This window comes from Papio anubis, chromosome 19 (assembly GCF_008728515.1).
Source record: "Papio anubis isolate 15944 chromosome 19, Panubis1.0, whole genome shotgun sequence".
In the NCBI taxonomy this organism is placed as follows: domain Eukaryota; kingdom Metazoa; phylum Chordata; class Mammalia; order Primates; family Cercopithecidae; genus Papio; species Papio anubis.
Window position 1 is genome coordinate 70352858 of NC_044994.1, and position 17970 is coordinate 70370827.

Genomic DNA, 17970 nt, shown 5'->3' on the forward strand with positions numbered 1-17970 from the left:
TCTGCTTACAGAGTTGACGCCGCCACTTCCCACCCATGGTGACGTCCCGCGCCATGCCAGCACATTGCAAGGTCTGTCCGCATAAAAGAAAGTGGCAGATATTGACGTGGAGGCCTTGGACCTGTCCACTCTCCCAGGACTCTGCCACAGGCCAGGCTTTGCTGTGATCACTAAACCTGGTTCAAAATGAGCCACTTTAGCCCTCATCATGGTGGCCTCCAGGCATCCCGGCAGAGGGACCCGCTCCGGCTTCCCTCTCTGGCGGTGCTTTGGCCGCTGTCCAGGAAGACTCTGTGCTGCGGTAATTCAGAGCCTCCAGGTCCACCTTAAACTCACCCAGGGCCCTGAAGAATGGTGTGAGCTCTGCCCAGGGCTGGTGGAGCAGCTTGAACGCAGCGTGTCCTTCACCTTTGCTGAGTTAAGTACACACGTGCATGAGGAAAGCAAAATGCCCTTTAAAAAGAGAAATCAACCACAGTTGCTCGAGAGTTGCCAGAATGACCCTGAGAACTGTGACCTGGGCAGAAGGACCATCTGCAGACCTGCAAAGAAGCCAGAGCGAAGCGTGCAGGGGCTTCCGGGGTCTATTGGGGATCCAGCAGGGGGCTCCACTTCCCCCGACGTGGCGCGGACACGCAAGCGCGTCGCAAAGAAGCCAGAGCGAAGCGGGCCGGGGCTTCCGGGGTCTATCGTGGATCCAGCAGGGGGCTCCACTTCCCCGGACGTGGCGCAGACACGCACGCGCGTCACCTCGGACGTGTGTTTGTTACGCACCAAACGAGGCTAGATCCCATGGTCAGGAGGTAGGTGTTGAACGTTCGCTCAGCAGCGAGGATTCCTAATGCCAAACGTTGGCTGTTTTTGTCACACTCCCCTAGAAAGGTGTGTCGTGCAACTTCCATTGTGTTTGCGAGCCTGAAATAGTCCCTGTTCCCCAGGGGAGGTGTGAACATTAAGGAACTACATTTGGGATGTCCCCAGACCCTGATTCCCTTTGAACTTTGTACAAGTGTTCAGTTATCTCCACGGACTCAGTTTACCCATCTATAAAATGGAGCTGATCTCATCCAACTCACAAAAAGGTGGTGTAGACTCATTTAGCTTATTGTTTATTTATTTAGTTTTGGAAAGCACGTGGTAGATGAATACCACTATTGGAGCGCTCAGCTTGAAGAGCGGAAGGCAAGTTTTTGGCCGAGGGTTTGCGCCCTGGCTCTGAATTCCCGAGCTCCTGTGCAATGAAGCCCTTCACGTTACTTTAATGGCGTTGAGGTATGTGCGTTTGCTTGTTTGAATTAATTGAAGTCTCATTGATAGTGAGAGCCTGCCCTCATGCCAGCCCCGTGGGCAGGCCCGAGGACAGCGGAGCGGGGGTGCAGGCCCAGCGGACGGAGGCAGAGCTTTCCCGGAGGCAGCAGGGGCTCTGCTTGGAACACCCGGTGTCAGAGTATCGGTCTCTGCTAATCCTCTCCCCTCTCGCTCCCCGTCGTGAGTTCCTAATACTTCATCTGGTGTCTTCCTCGCGCTCCTCTGAGTTCTGCAGGCTTCTTTAAGAAACTCAATGCATGCCAACCAGTGAGCACACGTTTCCTTTCCAGAAACGGATCCAATGCCAAAACATTGGATTATTTTTTTGTGTTTTGTTTTGCAACCCAAAACAGCATAATTTGAAATAAAAGCAAAACTGAAAAGAAGTAGAATTTGCAATGTTAATAGTTACTACAAATAATTTTCTCCAAAAAATATTCCATTGTTTTCCTCTTGTGTAAATGCAGAATAAAAACTAAAATTAATTTTAAAATACTTTAAATGCAGTTTTGAGTTAGTGATATTTGTAAAAACAAACAAACAAAAAAAAAGTATTTTAAGTGCTTGAGGCACTAAAAAACCAATTATTGTGTTACTGACACCACATGTATCTATGTATGTCTGCCTGTAGCTCTATCTTGCCAGCTGATAATGGCCGACATCTCATCTCCATGCTCTAACGAGATCAGCCCAGAAAGTATCATTCCAGGAGCACTGAAAAAAAAAAAAAAAAAGAAAAAGAGATTTTAAATGGTCTTTGGTTAGAACAGCATTGTTTTCCTTGTACATTCCTTTATGTTTTGTTGCCTATTTTTAAAAAATAATAATTGGTGACTAAATTCTAAAACTCCGGCATCATTAAGGGTGTGCACAATATAATGACAAAATCAAATTATTATACTACTAACAAGTACTGTAATTCTAGTAACTATATTTTTAAATTTTAGTTTTACCACTTTCTGTTCTCATGGAAATTATGCAGGGGATGCAATTTAATGTCTTCCCCATTAAAAATAAAACAATGAAAGGATATAGCTCTCAACAAAATGTAAAATTACCAACTTTAGATCTTGAAAGCAAGAGTTTCCAGAGGAGGCCTGAGCTTCTGTACTTGCAGAAGGGCCTAAGAACACAGTTTTGTGCTGTGCCAAATAGCACGGCCTGATTGATCGAGCGTAAGGTTAATGGATACATCGCTATCTGCTGGGCAGACCTCCAAAATATTAATTCCTTTCTAATGAAGTTTGTAAAAGAGTCTCTGCAATCTTGTTCCTTATTTCCAATTTCTCAGCTGCCTCTCCAGTGACTATCATCACATCTTTTAAATGCACCCCCATCTGGAGGACGCTCGGTGTCTCCCTCACAGTCTCCTGCCTTGCATCCAACTTCAAACAGGCAGGTTCCCTGGAGACCAACCCCATCGCCGTCAAATCCATGTCTGGGCTCTGGGTCGGGGTCAGCGGGAACCCCACGGGCAGGGTCTCCATCATGGCACTGGGATGCTGAAATAGCAGCATTTGACACATTTAAAACTTGCTGTTTGTGCAATCACTAAAAACTGCACCATTAGCTGGATTTTCAGATTGCATGAGTGCAGATCATTAAGTGTTATTACAGTATTAATTATTAGAAATGTCCTGTACTGCCCAAATTAAATTGGGATAGTCAACGACCTGCGAGTTCCCAATACCACGGATAATTTAACCGGAGATCTGCCACGCTGGAGAAGGTGTCTTCACAGGCCGCTCGCATTATTTCACATTAAGTACCAATCGGGGATCTCAAAAGAAAATGAATAAATCAGACCTTAATATTTTCCTATGGCAACCTTGCCACAGGAACTTTTAGGGAAAAAGGAAAAGGTGAGATAAGGCAGGAACTGATGTGGCTGTTTCCATGATAACTTCATGCTGAACACAGAAAGTTGAGGAATTATGATCAGCGTTTTCACAGTGAGGCACCTCTCACCATTGGGGGAATTTCACGCAATTTCTGCATCTAATCATTTGTGTTAAGTTGATAAAAGAAAAAGAAAGTGAAATGAACATCAATATTAAAGGCCCATCCAGTCAAAATTGGATGAATATTTTTGAAAGCACCTTTGACTAAATACACCCAGTCACTTCCAAAGTGTTACAGAAACCGGGTCTGAAAATCCCATCAATCACTTCTTCGTGGTCAAGTGGGTTCTTGCAGTTGTGGGGAACGACATCGAGCTCCATGAGGAAGCTGAGAACTCCTACCCCTGGGTACAGCCCAGGCCCAGCCTTGGTGGAAGAGGGCAATGTGGCCCGCTCAGCTTCTGTTCCCTGGGCTCGGAGGCCCCTTCCCTCTTTCCCGGTGGGTTTCCATGGCAACCACCCAGCCACCTAGACACATTCAGCTGGTGTTCCCACTGCAACCAGCGCTGGTGTTTGAGTATTTGTGCATCTTCCTAATTAAAAAGAAAACCAAGAAAAAAAATCTATTTTTTAACAATAAGGGGGAATTTTTTCGTTAGATACGTATTATCAATGTATATACATAATTCGATAGTTTGATGCAATAATTTAGCTCTGATGTAGATGTGTTAATGTGCAAACTACTTAACATTTTGTGGCCCAAGTTTCCATATTTGTGGAAAAAATATCTCCAACATTCCTTCCATGGAAGGAGGCTGGCGTGAGGCAAGAGCCAGGACAAGGCTTCTAACCCGTCTCCAGCGCTTTCAGCAGCCCGCCAGCTGTGCTCCTGGCTCCACTGCCGTTCTTATCTGTAAAATGCTCTAAGCATTAAATAAGAACCCAGGGACAGAGCTCCCGAGCGCATGGCCCTGATCCGTGTAAATGCAGGGCCTTCCTTCCTCATGTACCTTCTCTTCCCAAATGTGAAATTCAAGCCTACGGTGACCCGCAGAGCAGTTGAATGGCCACAGAAGTCATTCACAACAGCTTTAATTTAACAAAGTCCTTTATGGTAAGTAACTTCCTGTCCTGAAGATTGCTACACCTTTCTAAATGGGCCATGTCTTATCTATAAGTTAAAGCAGAAAAGGATCGGAAGCAGGCAGCAGTGTCGACTGGGGACGTGGGTTCAAATCCGAGCTCTGCCCCATGAGGTTTTGTAAAACAAAATGAGTCAAAATTAGCTCAAAGCTTTCACAACAGGTCCTGAGAGTTAAGTGTTAGTTATCACAAATAATAGCTTCTGACAGTTCTATCTGATGATTACTTTTATGGAAAAGTAAAAGCTTAAAGTTGGTCAACTATAAGCTCTGTTAATATTGTACCTCCCTAGAGTCTCACCATAGGAAAAGAGTCACTATTATTTCCCTTGCCCCAGTAAGGAATGTTAAGGTCACAAAACTTAAACTTCTCCAAGGTCACGCACTGAAGAGCACTTGACCATGGAGTCAGAGCCAGCCTTCCTTCCATTAACACATGGAGGGCTTGCTTGAGGTCTCCAAAAGAAAAGCAAAAAGTGGCAACAATTGTAGATTTTACAAGGAAAATGCATTAAGGACAAAATAGCAAAAGAAGTAAATCCATGACAACAAAAGCCTCCAGGCTGTTGTTGGTTTCCTGGAGTGTGTTTTCAGTGAAATCCAGGATCATCAGCCCCAGTGGCTGCACTGCAGGGAGACACCTATCAGCTTCCTACGTCTAGAAATTCATAGCCCTTTCTAAGAGCAGATACAGTTTGCAAAATCTCTGTCTGGAGCATAGGCAGTATTATGCCAAGCACAGCAAGCCCCTCAAACTGCACAAACATCTTTATCCCTCCTCGCTCCTGTCTTACCCTGATTTCAAATCTGCATCCTGCCTTGGGATCCTGGGGAGCCAATAGAAGATGTCGGGTGGTGTCCCGGGTGCTGGTGGTTGGATGGCAGGGGGAGGCCAGGGCTACGGGTAGTAACTGTCACGGTCTCTGTCGTGGCCAAACTCAAGAGGGGGCAGCGTCAAAGGAAATGGGTTCCCCCCTCCCTCTACCCATTCTTCCTGCTCCCTCCCTGCTCTGCAGCACCCAGCATGTGGGGTTACATGGAGAGGAAAAGATGAGATGGAAAGCAGGAAGAAAGGCTGCAGGAGCACAGAGAAAACGTGTTGTGGGCTCAACAGACACTGGCTTTGAGAAGAGCAGGGGAGAGCTGCACCTGTGGGTGCTCGGGGCCCCCAGAACCTGTTAGACCCAGGCAGCCCCAGACCCCTGCTCCAGGGATCCATGGCACAGTGCTTGGCTGAAGAGTTCTAACAGCTAAAAAGAGCCAAGGCAGCCTAACCAGGAGGTTCAGTCTTACTGCATCCATTGGCCTCTTCTTAATTTGGTTGCTTAGAAGCTGCTGCTGGAATTCTACTAATACAAGGTGTGTGATGGGCTCAGATCCTTTGGTTTAATCCAATTCGATCACCCTTAGTTGGACAGAAATTAAACACATTTTCTATAATTTTTAATTTTTTTTATCAAGGGAAGACATTCTGTCTTAATACCTTCACCACAATGTTTGCACTGTCATCCCTTTCTATGAAACCAAACTTTTTAGAAACGTAGTCTTCATGTGTTTTCAGTCGCACAATTCCAGACAACAGAACCGAGTCCAATGTGCTGCTCAGAAGGTAGCTGGGCAGAAAGGCAGGAGCAGCAAAGGGTAGGTTTTCCTCCGTCAGTCTCTTCAACGCCGTGAGGTGGGAATGCCGCAGCCCACACGGGCAATTTAAAAGCAAACACTGTCAAGCACTGTCGGTTTCTTTCTGTTATTTCCAAAGATGGAGAAGAAATTAAACATAAAAACTTGTTAACGCAAAGTTCAGATTACAAATTTAAGCACAAAATGTCAGTAAATGCAAATGCCAATGAGCTCACTGTAACATTAACTTAAACACTTTTAAAACGCATTTCACATCCCGGGCACGCTGACTCTAGGTCTGAAAGGTCTGATTAGAAACTTAAGATATTATGGGTGATAGGGATGAGTTCTTTTATTCTGAGTTCATTCATTTCTTACAGCTTTACACCTTTAAGTAGTAAGCACCTTGAAAGCAGGGATTTTCCTTCCATTCATCCTGTGTCGTGTCAACCACAACTTGTTGATGTAACAAAAATAAAGAACTCTAGGAAAATATGCCCTTTACGTCCCATTCCTGGGCAGATCGAAGAGCTGGAAGCAGTGCAGTCTTGTATTCCATCGGGGATCAGGGGCTGTTTGACTCACAGTGCATTTGCCCCTCTCACTCTGACAGCTGATGGCTCCACAATGTCTCTGCCTCTGCAGGCACTGAGTAGACTCTCCTGTATTATACTTAAAAATATTTTCCAAAACTATTTTAGCTTCAGTTTGAGCTTCTCTTTTTTAGAAGTTATTTCTCATTTTGATTTTTTGGTGAGAAAAAAAATTAAAACACCAGTAATGATATTAGAAAAGTGATATATATATATATATTTAGAAAAAACATGCCTGTAAGTACCATACCCTAGAAAATCAGCCATTTTTCTGTCTTCATTTTTCTTTCCTTTCGTCATTAATATAAAGTGTAACTTTGCACAGTTGACAAATAATAGTACAAATATATACACTTTGTATTCATTTAAATAGCTGCACACACATCCATGTTTGATCTATCATTGTCTAACTGTTGAGATACCCTTGGACATTTTGAAAGTGTTTTAAAAAATGATACAGTGGACAAGCACTGCACTAGCACTTTGGGACTGATTTTTCTTTATGTCTTTTTTGTTATTTTTTGATTTAATATATCCCTTGAAAGCCCTCATAAGTTTGCAGAGTTTTCTTAGAATTATGTAGATAAATCAGAAGACAGTCACATTTCTATCGCAGTTACAGTTTATTAAAAGTTATCCATTTGACCAAAAGTTCTAAACCTTCATAAAAAGCACATGTAGAACTGTCATCATCTTTTCAAATAGACCTAGAATCGTCTTCAATTTTTATGATTCATAATAACTAAGCTACCAAAAAACTTCTGAAATATTTTTAGGTTAATGTTTTTTAAGAACCCTAAAATATATACTTATTACAAATTTGATTAAGAATTAATAAATTTTAAACTCTTAAAAATAGTAATTCTACTCTTTCTAGGTGATTTTCTAGGATATGGTACTTACAGACATATTTTTGCTAATTCTTTTCTAATATCATTACTGGTGTTTTACATTTGTTCTGCAAAAATTACATAAACAGGTAATTAGATAAAGTGAGAAATAAGTGAACTGAACATTTTTCAGTTATTTCACTTGCTAAGTGCAAAAATGCTAAAAAGAAATAGCATTTTTCACCTATCATGTTAAAAACAATCTGATACTCAATCAGTATGCTTAAGAAAATATTATGGAGAAACTTGAGGAAGACTTTTAAGTTAGCTTGAGTGAACCAATGATTCATATTCTAGTGATCTACCCAGATGGAGGAGATGATAGTAGATAGACAGAGAGATCGATGATAGATAGATAGATAGATAGATAGATAGATAGATAGATAGATAGATAGATAGAAAGAAAATAGGTAATAGAGATATAGAGGTAGATATTCACTTCAAAATCATTGATAATGGAAAAAATTAAAATTGCAACATTTCATAAATAATTCCATAAATCCATAGATGATATATGCATTCTTGTCAAAGATTATAAGACAGGGAAAAAATATTTATGATAGTTTTTAATGATGTGGCAATGCTGGTTATATAATATTACTTGAAAAGAGCAGAGTATGAAAAAGATAATTTTACCTAGAAAAGACTAAAGGGAAAATTTTCAAATAGTGAAACATTTGTCAAAATATCTAATTATGGATTATTTTTCTGATTCTTTCCACTTTTATAGAGATTTTTTTCAATAATAAGAAAGTCTTATTTTGATCACTCAGGAAAAGATAATTTATCAAGAGTATCATTCTAATATCTCTCCCCCCTTTAAAAAATGCAGTAGTGATTCTATTTATCTTTTACTATCTGATTCTTGCACTGAAATGATCAAATGAGGATACTTTATACTATTTAACTGCAAAAGGTAGCATTCATATGGAAAAGTACATAAACATGTTTCATTTTACAAGTAGTTATAAACAGAACATCTATAAAGCCTTAAGCGAGGTAAAAATGTACCATTATTACCATCCCACTAACTAACGTGTAGGCTGGATCATACGTTATGTGTATTTTCAACTCTGTGCATTGCAAGACCTGATAACCATGTTCCCATCTGTGCTAAGTCTTCCCCAGGGCCTGAGTCTCAGGCATCCCTCCCCTTGGCTCTCCCAGCATGATATAGTTTGGCTCTGTGTCTCCACCCAAATCTCATCTCGAATTGTAATCTCTACGTGTCGAGGGAGCGGGGTGATTGGATCACGGGGGTAGTTTCCTCCATGCCGTTCTCATGATAGTGAGTGAGTTCTCAAAAGATCTGATAGTTTTGTAAATGTTTGGAAGTTCCTCCTTTATACTTCTCTCTCCTCTCACCTTGTGAAAAAGGTGCTTGCTTCCCCTTTGCCTTCCGCCATGATTGTAAGTTTTCTGAGACCTCCCCAGCCATGTGGAACTGTGAGTCAATTAAAGCTCTTTCCTTTACAAATGACTCAGTTTCAGGCATTTCTTTATAGCAGTGTGAGAATGGACTCATCCACAGCACTTTGTCCTGGCTCCTCCTGAGACAGCACACATCACCCCAGGGCCAGGCCTGCATGCACATCTCCCCGTTAAACATGAGGTCGAGCACACTTTGAAAACCTTAATTATAATACTTTGACCCTTCCTATATGTACATGTTTCTCTCCTTATCTTCATAAATGGGCTTCTCAAAAGAGGCATCAGTAAGGTATTTAACTCTCCATTTTCCTCACCTTGATGGTTTTTAAACTTTTTGGTTTCAGAGTTCCTTTGCTCTCTGGACAATTACTGAGCTATCCAAAGGGCTTATGTTTATGCAGGTTTTAACCATTGATATTTACCATATTAGAAATTCAAACTGATAAAAATGTTTACTATTTACTAACTCATTGAAAAATAACAGTGATAAATGTAGTACATATTATCATAAGGATAATTTTTATAAAACTAATTATTTTTCAACAACTAAGAATAAATAGAAGAGTGGCCTTGTTTTACATATTTGCCAATCTCTTTAATGTCTGGCTTAATAAGAGAAACATATTGGTGTCTGCTTTCAAAACCTTCTTTTGGCTGAAGTAGATACAGAAAATGCAGCCTTGCATAGATACAGAGCTGGAAAGGGAGTATTTTAATATCTTCTGAGATTACTGTGTATGGTGTTTCCTGAAAATATACTAAAACTCAGTAAAGTGTTAATTTCTTAAGATGAGTTGGAATCAGACACAGCAATGAACTTTTCATACTTGGAAAAAACAGTCTGTCACACACATGCAATGAATCTTCTATTGTGATTTTGTGATACCTTCCAAATGTTGACCCGTTCAATGTGCAACATGAAAACATTGCATTAATTAATATCACTGCCAGTCTCATCAGATAAACATGTAAGTGTTGGGGTGCTGTTGAACTGTGTCACGCAGACTTGCGAAGGAACAAGACTAGAAAATAATACAACTAATGTCGCAATAGGCCTTTGAAGATGGTTTTGGCCTCATGGACCCCTGAAAGGTCTCAGAGTCTCCCAGACATCCTTGAACCATACTCAGAGAATGATTTATCCAATCAATAATTCCGGAGAAACAATGTTTATTAATTCCTGAAGAACCTCCATGACTAGGTCCCAGGCATGCTTCTGTTATCAACTGAGGGAATTCCTTCCATGTTGAAACAACCTCTTCTCTTAGCTTCTGTTGCAAAGGCTCTCCAGAATTCCTCTTATCCTTCTAGAAAATCCTGTTTTCTGATGTACAAGTTTACGTCTTCCTTTCTCAGACATTGAATTCTGAGGTTCTTCAGACCTCTGCTCAGGTCCTCTCTACTCACTCTGTGCTGTCCCCTAGGAGAAAATCTGATTTTAATCCCTGCCCAAGCAAAAAGGAAGATCTCACTCACTTTCCTCCCAGGCTTCTCCCAGCTCTAGGTTTGGCTAAACTACATCTGTGACGTAGTTGTGTGCATGTCTTAAAGGGTGAGACCCCTCCTCGGCTCCCAAACTTGGTCCCTTTTACCTTCGTTATCAGCTGCATTACCTCATCCTGTCGCCTGTCTCCAAGCCATTCTTGAAGTCTGCTCATTCGCTCCTCTCTCAGGTCCTCGCTAGTCTGAGCCCCTCTCTTCCAGCTTCTAAGTGGTCTTCTCAGTGGATTCCTCAAGTTGGCTCTTCCCCCACCCTTCATGTCCGTGATTGGCTAGCACAGGTGACTCTTTCAAGAGCATGAACTGATTTCCATCCCTTGCGCCACATGCTGGCTTCAGCTGAGCATGATATCCTGACATCCACAAAGGACAGGATTCTTCACAAGGTCTCCAGGCTCCCCACGGTTCAGCCCGGCAACCTTTCCAACTCCTGTTCATGCCACAACACCCCAGGTGTCTCTGTTGTCCTTCAGTTTCTGGGACATGTGTGCACCCTGCCTTGGATGGTCTTTCTCCAAATCTTTGCTCAATTGTGACTTTATCATGGAGGTCACACCCATGGGCCCTGAAAGATCACATCCTCCTATTCTTTGCTCCTTGGTCACACAGGGATTCATGGTTAGTTTATTTACATGATTCTTTAATAAAACTATTTTGGGTTGAAGGAGTTCTTTCTGTGTTCTTGAGACAAAGGATTTGTCAGATGTGTGTTTCAGAAATATTTATCTGGATGCGTAGCTTACATTTTTTTTCCTAACATCATCTTTCAAAGATCAAAAGTTTTCAGTTTTGACTCAAATTTATCAAGGTTTTCTTTTATGATTTGTGCTTTCTTATGTCCTGCATGGAAACATTTGCTTACTGTGTTAGTTTGTTATCATGCTGCTAATAAAGACATACCCGACACTGGGTAATTTATAAAGGAAAAAGATTTAGTTGACTCACAGCTCAGCATGGCTGGGGAGGCCTCAGGAAACTTATAATCATGGCAGGGGGGAAGCAAATACATCCTTCTTGACACGGCGGCAGCAAGAAGTGCAGAGCAAAAGGGCAAAAGCCCCTTATAAAACCATCAGATCTCGTGAGAACTCACTGTCATGCGAACAACATGGGGGTAACCACCCCCCTAATTCAATTACCTCCCACTGAGTCCCTCCCACAACACATGGGGATTAAGGGAGCTACAATTCAAGATGAGATTTGGGTGGGGACACAGCCAAACCATATCCCTTACATAAAGGTTCAAAGATTCTCTCCTGGATTTTCTTCTAGATGTTTCACAGTCTGAACTTCTCTGTTTAGATCTATGTTCCATGTGGGTTTAATTTGTGAGCCTGAAATAACATTTGAAGTTAATGCTTTTTAATGCTATGATCTACAGCATTGTCTGTTGTAAAAATGATCATTTTTCCATTGTATTACTTAGCAACTTTGTGGAAAAAACAATTGGCCATGTGTGGGTCTACCTCTGGAGTGTCCGTCTGTTCTACAGATAGATATATTTATTCTTAAGCCAATACTACACTCCCCTAATTGCTGTAACTTAATAGTCTTGAAATGAGGTGGCATCCATCCTCAAAGGTTTTCTCTTATTTCAAAATTGTTTTGAGTATTCTTTGCATTTGCACATTAATGTATGCTGGGATTTGCAGGAGATTCCATTGCACCTACAGACCAGCTGGGAGGAAACTGACCACTTCATTCAGGTCTTACTTTGTCTTGTGGTTTCTATTGCACAAGGCCTGCTCATGGTTTGTTAAATTACCTCCAAGACATTTATGGCTTTGATGCAATTGTCAACGCTACTTTTATTCCCAACTCCAAATATATGTTGCTAGTATATAAAAACATACTTGATATCTGTATGTTGACCTTGCGTTCTGCTAGCCTGTTAAACTGGCTTACCAGCTCTAGTAGTGGTTCTGTAGGCTCCTGAGGTGTTTCTGCATATGATCATGTCTTCTGCAAAGACAGATTAATTTTTCTTTTCATTCTGTATTCCTTTTATTTATGTATTTTGCCTTATTGCACTAGCTTGGGCCTTCCAGTTCAGTACTAAATAGAAGTGATGGAAGTGAAGATTTTTGCTTGTTCCTGACCCTGGGGAAGCACTTAGTCCTAAGCAATTAGTATGAAGGCAGCAGTGGGATTTTGTAGGTGTTCTCTCTTGGGGTGAGGTGGTTGCTTTCTATTCCTAGCTTAGTGAGAGTTTTTATATTAAATGCCTGTTGCATTTAATCAAGTACTTTTTCTGCATCTATTGAGATGATAATTTTTCCCTTTATTCTGTTAATAAGGTGAATTAAGTTATGACATTATAAATGTTAGATTCCTGAGATAAATACTACATGGTCATGATATATTATTTTTATATTCTCTGAACTTTGATTTGTTAAATTATGTGAAAGATAGTTGTATCTGTTCATGAGAGATATTTATCTCCAGTTTTCTTTTTTGTTCTATCATAGTTTTCTGTACTGGAGTAAATGCAGGGGAAGAGAAAACCTCTCTCCTGCTCTCTGAAGGTTAACTGAAATGAACTGACAACAGACAGATGAACAGGAGAAAAAGTACATGAATTTCTTAATGTGCAAGTGTGCACGGGAGCAGTACAAAATATCAATTCAATGAAGGGCCAGATGGTTGAGGCTTAAATAACCTCTACATAGGAGACAGGAAATGGGGAGGAGGTGTAGGCAATTCTGAGGGGTAGTGAATGTTTTTCAAGAGACTTGAATGGGACAAAGAACAGACAATAGCTTGCAAGAGTGTCTGCCTAGGTTGACAACATTCCTCACTCTTGCCCTGTGAACTGAGTTGAATCCTCTTTAGTTGATGAAGTGTCCAGTGTCTGGGTGGGAATTGAAGAAAGTTATGTTCTTTCTGCATGGGTTTCAGGAAAAGACCTTCAGAGAGAAAGTTCCACCCTGAGCTGGCAGGATAAACAGGGAAGGTCAGAAAGTTCTTTGTCCCGAGGCTGCTTCTGAGGCCTTTTCACTTCCTTTAGTTCAATGTTCTCAGCATGCCAAGTGCCAGGCAGTGGAGTGTCATTTTCTGAGCTCATAAAACCGATTGGGAAGTGCACCCATAGAATTCAGCTTTTTATCAAGTTTGTATCTTGTTATTGTTTCTTCCTTAATGGTTTAAAAGTATTCATCAGTGAAGCGTGCTAGACATTAATCACTCTTTATGGAATATTTTTAATTTAAAATTAAATTTATATAATTACTACAGGCTTATTCCATTTTTCTGAATTTTCTGAGTTTGAATAATTTGTTTCATTAAATTGGGAAAATATTTAATCATTCTTTCTTGTCCTCATCATCTTCTTTCCTTTTGGGGCCCTAATTATACCCAGGTCGTGCATCTGAAGATGTCCTATAGGTCATGAGGCCTCTGTTTGTTTGTTTGTCTCGAGGCCTCTGTCTGTTTGTCTCGAGACCTCTGTCTGTTTGTTTGTCTCTTGCATTTTCTTCTAATTGTGCCTCAGACAGATACCTGACTAGATATCAGTTTAGGTGTCTCCTCTTGCTGTACCTTCTAGTTTGCTGATCTGATCTTCTGGAGTAGCTAATATTCTGAAGCCTTCAGATGAGTTTTTCACTTCAGATACTACATTTTTTATTTCTAGAAATTCTATTTGTTCCTTTGTGTGCACCCTTTTCCCCATGTTTTGCCCATGTTTCATCTTAAAACCTGGAGCATATGGAGTATATTGACACTAATTGCTTATGTGCTAATCCCACCATTTCTCTCACTTGTGAGTCTATTTTCATTTATTTTTCTTCTACTGATAAGGGCTCACACCTTTCTGCTCTCTTGCGTATTTGGTATTTTTGTTTGGATCCTGGGCACTATGAATATTATGTTTTTGAGTGTCTGAGATTTGTTTTCTTCTTTGAAGCTGGCCCTTCCTGTGAAGGGTAAGATGGTAAATATTAATATCTCACACTTTACAAGCCACCTTGTCTCTGTTGCACCTGCTTAACCTCACCACGGCAATGCAAAAGTAAACATAGAAAATATGCAAGCAAACGAGTGCTGCTGTGTTCCAATAAAACTTTATTTAGAAAGCCAGGTTGCACATCCAACTTAGCCCTTGTGCCACAGTTTGTCAACTCTTGCTTTAAAAAGTGGTCAAGTATGTTTTAATTTATTTAGGTAATTAGTTGCTCGTGAACTTGCTTGGTCTTTTCAAAGGAGGAGCTGGACTACCCTTTGCTCGAGGAATAGTTCATCCCGAATGCCAAGATGTGGGTTTTTTTGAGGATATCTACTCTATGTACCAGTGATCAGCAGGTAGTTTCTACTATGCTGGTTGGAATGTGAATTCCTCCCACCCAGGAGAGCTCCAGGAACCATTCGGTTGACCACCCATAGAGTCCACCCTATATGCATGGGACTTAGTGGTATCCAGTCAAAACTCAAAGAGGTCCATGTACATATTCCCAGGGTTCATTTTCTGGATAGCTCTGCCCTCTTCAGACCTTAACCCTGAAAATTCCACCATCCCCGACCTCCACGGACTCAGATGTTTGTCTCCTCAACTCTCAGCAAAATACACTTTGCTACAGTTTCCCTTCCTTGTCCTGAGACTCAGAAAGGCCCCAGGGAGACAGCGGGCAATTTCAGGGCTCACTTCTTTTGTGTCCTTCTCTCAGCATTGGCAGTTCTGTGTTGCTTGCAATCCACTGTCTAAATAGTTGCTGCAAAGTGTGTCCAGTACCCACTTGTTCAGAGCAGAAAGCAAATCCTGCCCCTGGCTCTCTCTGGCTGCACAGAGAGCTCGGTCCCTCTGACTGTAGTTTATTCATCTCGTCATTCTGTCAGAAAGGAGTTCAAGTCTTTTCCTTGAACATAGACCTTGCAAAGTGCTGTGAGTTCTCACCATAAAGGAAATACAATTTGTTTGCGGGGATCAGCCACACACACAGGAAATCACCTAGGAGCAATACAAGAGTTAACTTTTCCTGGAATATCAACCAGTGCTGCTTAGAGAAGAGGGAGAGGTGACTTACACTGAACCTGCAGGATGAGGGGATTTGGGAGAAACAGAGAGAAGGGAAAGAATTCCAGATGATAGAAACGGTGCTAGTGAACATGCAGACCCACTTAGAATCCATGCAAATGTTCAAAACCATAACAATGAGTGACTACTCAGCTGAAAACCGTTGAGGAAAATGAGACCCTGCACTGCATCTGACTGATCCTCCTCTCCCTCCTCCTCTCCCTCCTCCTCCTCTCCTCACTTCCTCTGCTTTGTCCTTCTCTGTCAACCCAATTTAGCCACTTAAGTCTTCTCTTTCTCCTTCTCTCTCAAATGGATTTCTCCCTAAGAGTTTCACCTCAGCGCCTCTCTCCTCTTAAGATATGTTTTGGTCTTCTTAGCTCAGGCGTTTTATGCAAATGCCTCCCCAAATCTATTGCTCCCTCTCTAATTTTGACCAAGGACAAAGTGAGCATTTCCACTTAGTGGTAGCGAGGGCCACCATGAGCCACATCCAGGTCCAGCCACATTCTGTGCATGCTGGTCCTCTCCAGGCTGGGGCCTTACAGCAGAGCTGATGGTGCTGCTTCCACATCTTCTGCCCACGCCAAGGGCCACGTCCTTCCTGCCTTGGACAATGCATCCCACAGCCACGTTCTTTGCCCAGCTCCCTGCCCAACATCATTCTGTCCTTTTCATCTTTTTGATGTGATTTCGAGAACTCCTCCACTCTTATAGACTCTCTTTAGACTCCTGAAGGCCTTTTTTTTTTTTTTTTTTTTTTTTTTTTAAAGACAAAGTCTTGCTCTGTCACCCAGGCTGGAGTGCAGTGGCGCGATCTCAGCTCACTGCCAGCTCCACCTCCCGGGTTCACGCCATTCTCCTGCCTCAGCCTCCTGAGTAGCTGGGACCACAGGCACCCGCCACGACGCCCGGCTAATTTTTTTTGTATTTTTAGTAGAGACAGGGGTTTCATCATGTTAGTCAGGATGGTCTCGATCTCCTGACCTCGTGATCCGCCTGCCTCGGCCTCCCAAAGTGCCGGGATTACAGGCTTGAGCCACTGCGCCCGGCCTAGACTCCTGAAGTCAGTTTTGAAAACCCCTGCAAGATTGTACTTCATAGAGATTTAGTGAGACCTCCCCATATATGGCTCCTGCATGCTCAGACATCTCCCCATTGCCTTGAAAATTAACACGGAGACACCCATCAGGAGTCAGGATGCCGCACACACTGGGCTAAGCCTCGCAGTCACCCGGGAGGCCCGTGCTCTGCCACCCACGGGTCTGCTCAGTCCTCCCTGGAGACACTCCACGCTTGCCCCTCGGAACTCCTTTGCTCACTGCACCTGCTGCACCTGCTGCACTCCCGCTCGGCCCTGGGAAGATCTCACCCTCTCAGCTCAGGCCCTGTCTCACCTGCCTGCTCTTCTCCATCCTCCAGGGCTGAGGGGCAGAGGACATCCATTCCGCACGGGGCAGGCAGAGGCCTCAGTGTGACCCTCACCCTGACACTGAAAGCTCCATGACCTTGATAAGTCACAATTCCCCTTGGTCTCAGTTATCGCATTTGTAAAATGGGCACAGTGGGAAAATAAAATGTGTTATTTTACCAGCAGACCATAGGTGAGTCCCTCAGATGAGGCTCATCAAGCGTGTGTTTACAGCAAGCAGTAAAGAGATCGCTAAATCGCTTTGTACAAGAAATAAATGATGGTTTTGCTGTAAGACACAGCTGAAGAGAAACAGGGAAAGACTGAGTAGAGGAGGAGAGAGAGAGGGAGGAGGGGGAGGAGAAAAGGGAAAGGGAGAAAAGAGAGGGAGAGAGGAGATAGGAGAGAGAGGGAGAAGAGAAGAGAGAGGAGGAGGGGAGGGAGAGGAGGATAGGAGAGAGAGAGGGAGGAGGAGAGGGAGAGGAGTATAGAAGAGAGAGGAAAGAGGGAAGAGAGAGGAGGACAGGAGAGAGAGGGAGGAGGGGAAGGAGCGGGGCCCACTGTGTGGCCCTGCCCTTGGTCTCCCTGCACCCCCTACACTTCCCGCTCCATGGGCTCAGGCCTGTGTCCTAAGTGCAGTGCTGTCAGAGACCTGGACGCAGGAGGAAGAAACAGGAGATGCCAGGATCCAGGAGAAGCCAGAATCTGGCTCCAGACCTGGGAAGGCGCAAAGCCACGGTGACTGGGCCTCAGGGGTGACATGAGGCTGGCCCATGGCAGCAGGGTGTGCTTCACAGCCCTCCTCAGCGCTGAGTCCTGCCCCTACCACATCGGATGCAGAGCCCAATTCTGCAGCAGAAAACAGCCCTTCAGAGAGCATCCCTGGCCATCTCCCTCCCTTTGACCTTACAGAAGTGGAGAAGGAGGTGCTGGAAGATAAACTGGCTCAGGAGGATCCAGGGCGGAGCTGCTGGCCTTTGCAGCCTTCAAAGCATCCAGGCTCTTCCTCCACACCTGTGGGACTGAAGGCCGCTTGTGCAGATGACTCATGCTCCCACAGGCTTTGGTCGACACTTTCAGAAAACTCCGTGACTGTGACGGGAGGCTCCATGTGCCCATTTGCGGAAGATCCTGCTTCCTCACTGCAGTTTCCGCAGCTTCGCCCCTGCCTCACCACGCTTTCCCCATCTCCCCCCAACTGCCGGCGTCCTGTGGCCCCAACCTTG

The 17970-nt window shown here is 43.1% G+C and overlaps 1 long non-coding RNA gene across 2 annotated transcripts in view; it reads left to right on the top strand.

Moving 5' to 3' along the window:
* The first annotated feature begins 804 nt into the window (after positions 1-804).
* The window catches only part of LOC110741832, a 50602-nt gene continuing 33436 nt past the window's right edge, over positions 805-17970 (top strand). Inside the window, exons 1-3 of one of the 2 annotated variants that reach the window (XR_002518772.2) lie at positions 805-882; positions 1122-1272; positions 1352-1999. This is a non-coding gene — a long non-coding RNA (uncharacterized LOC110741832). Of the gene's footprint in view, positions 883-1121; positions 1273-1351; positions 2000-17970 lie in introns of those variants that run through there. The other variant, XR_002518771.2, reaches the window with a different exon arrangement.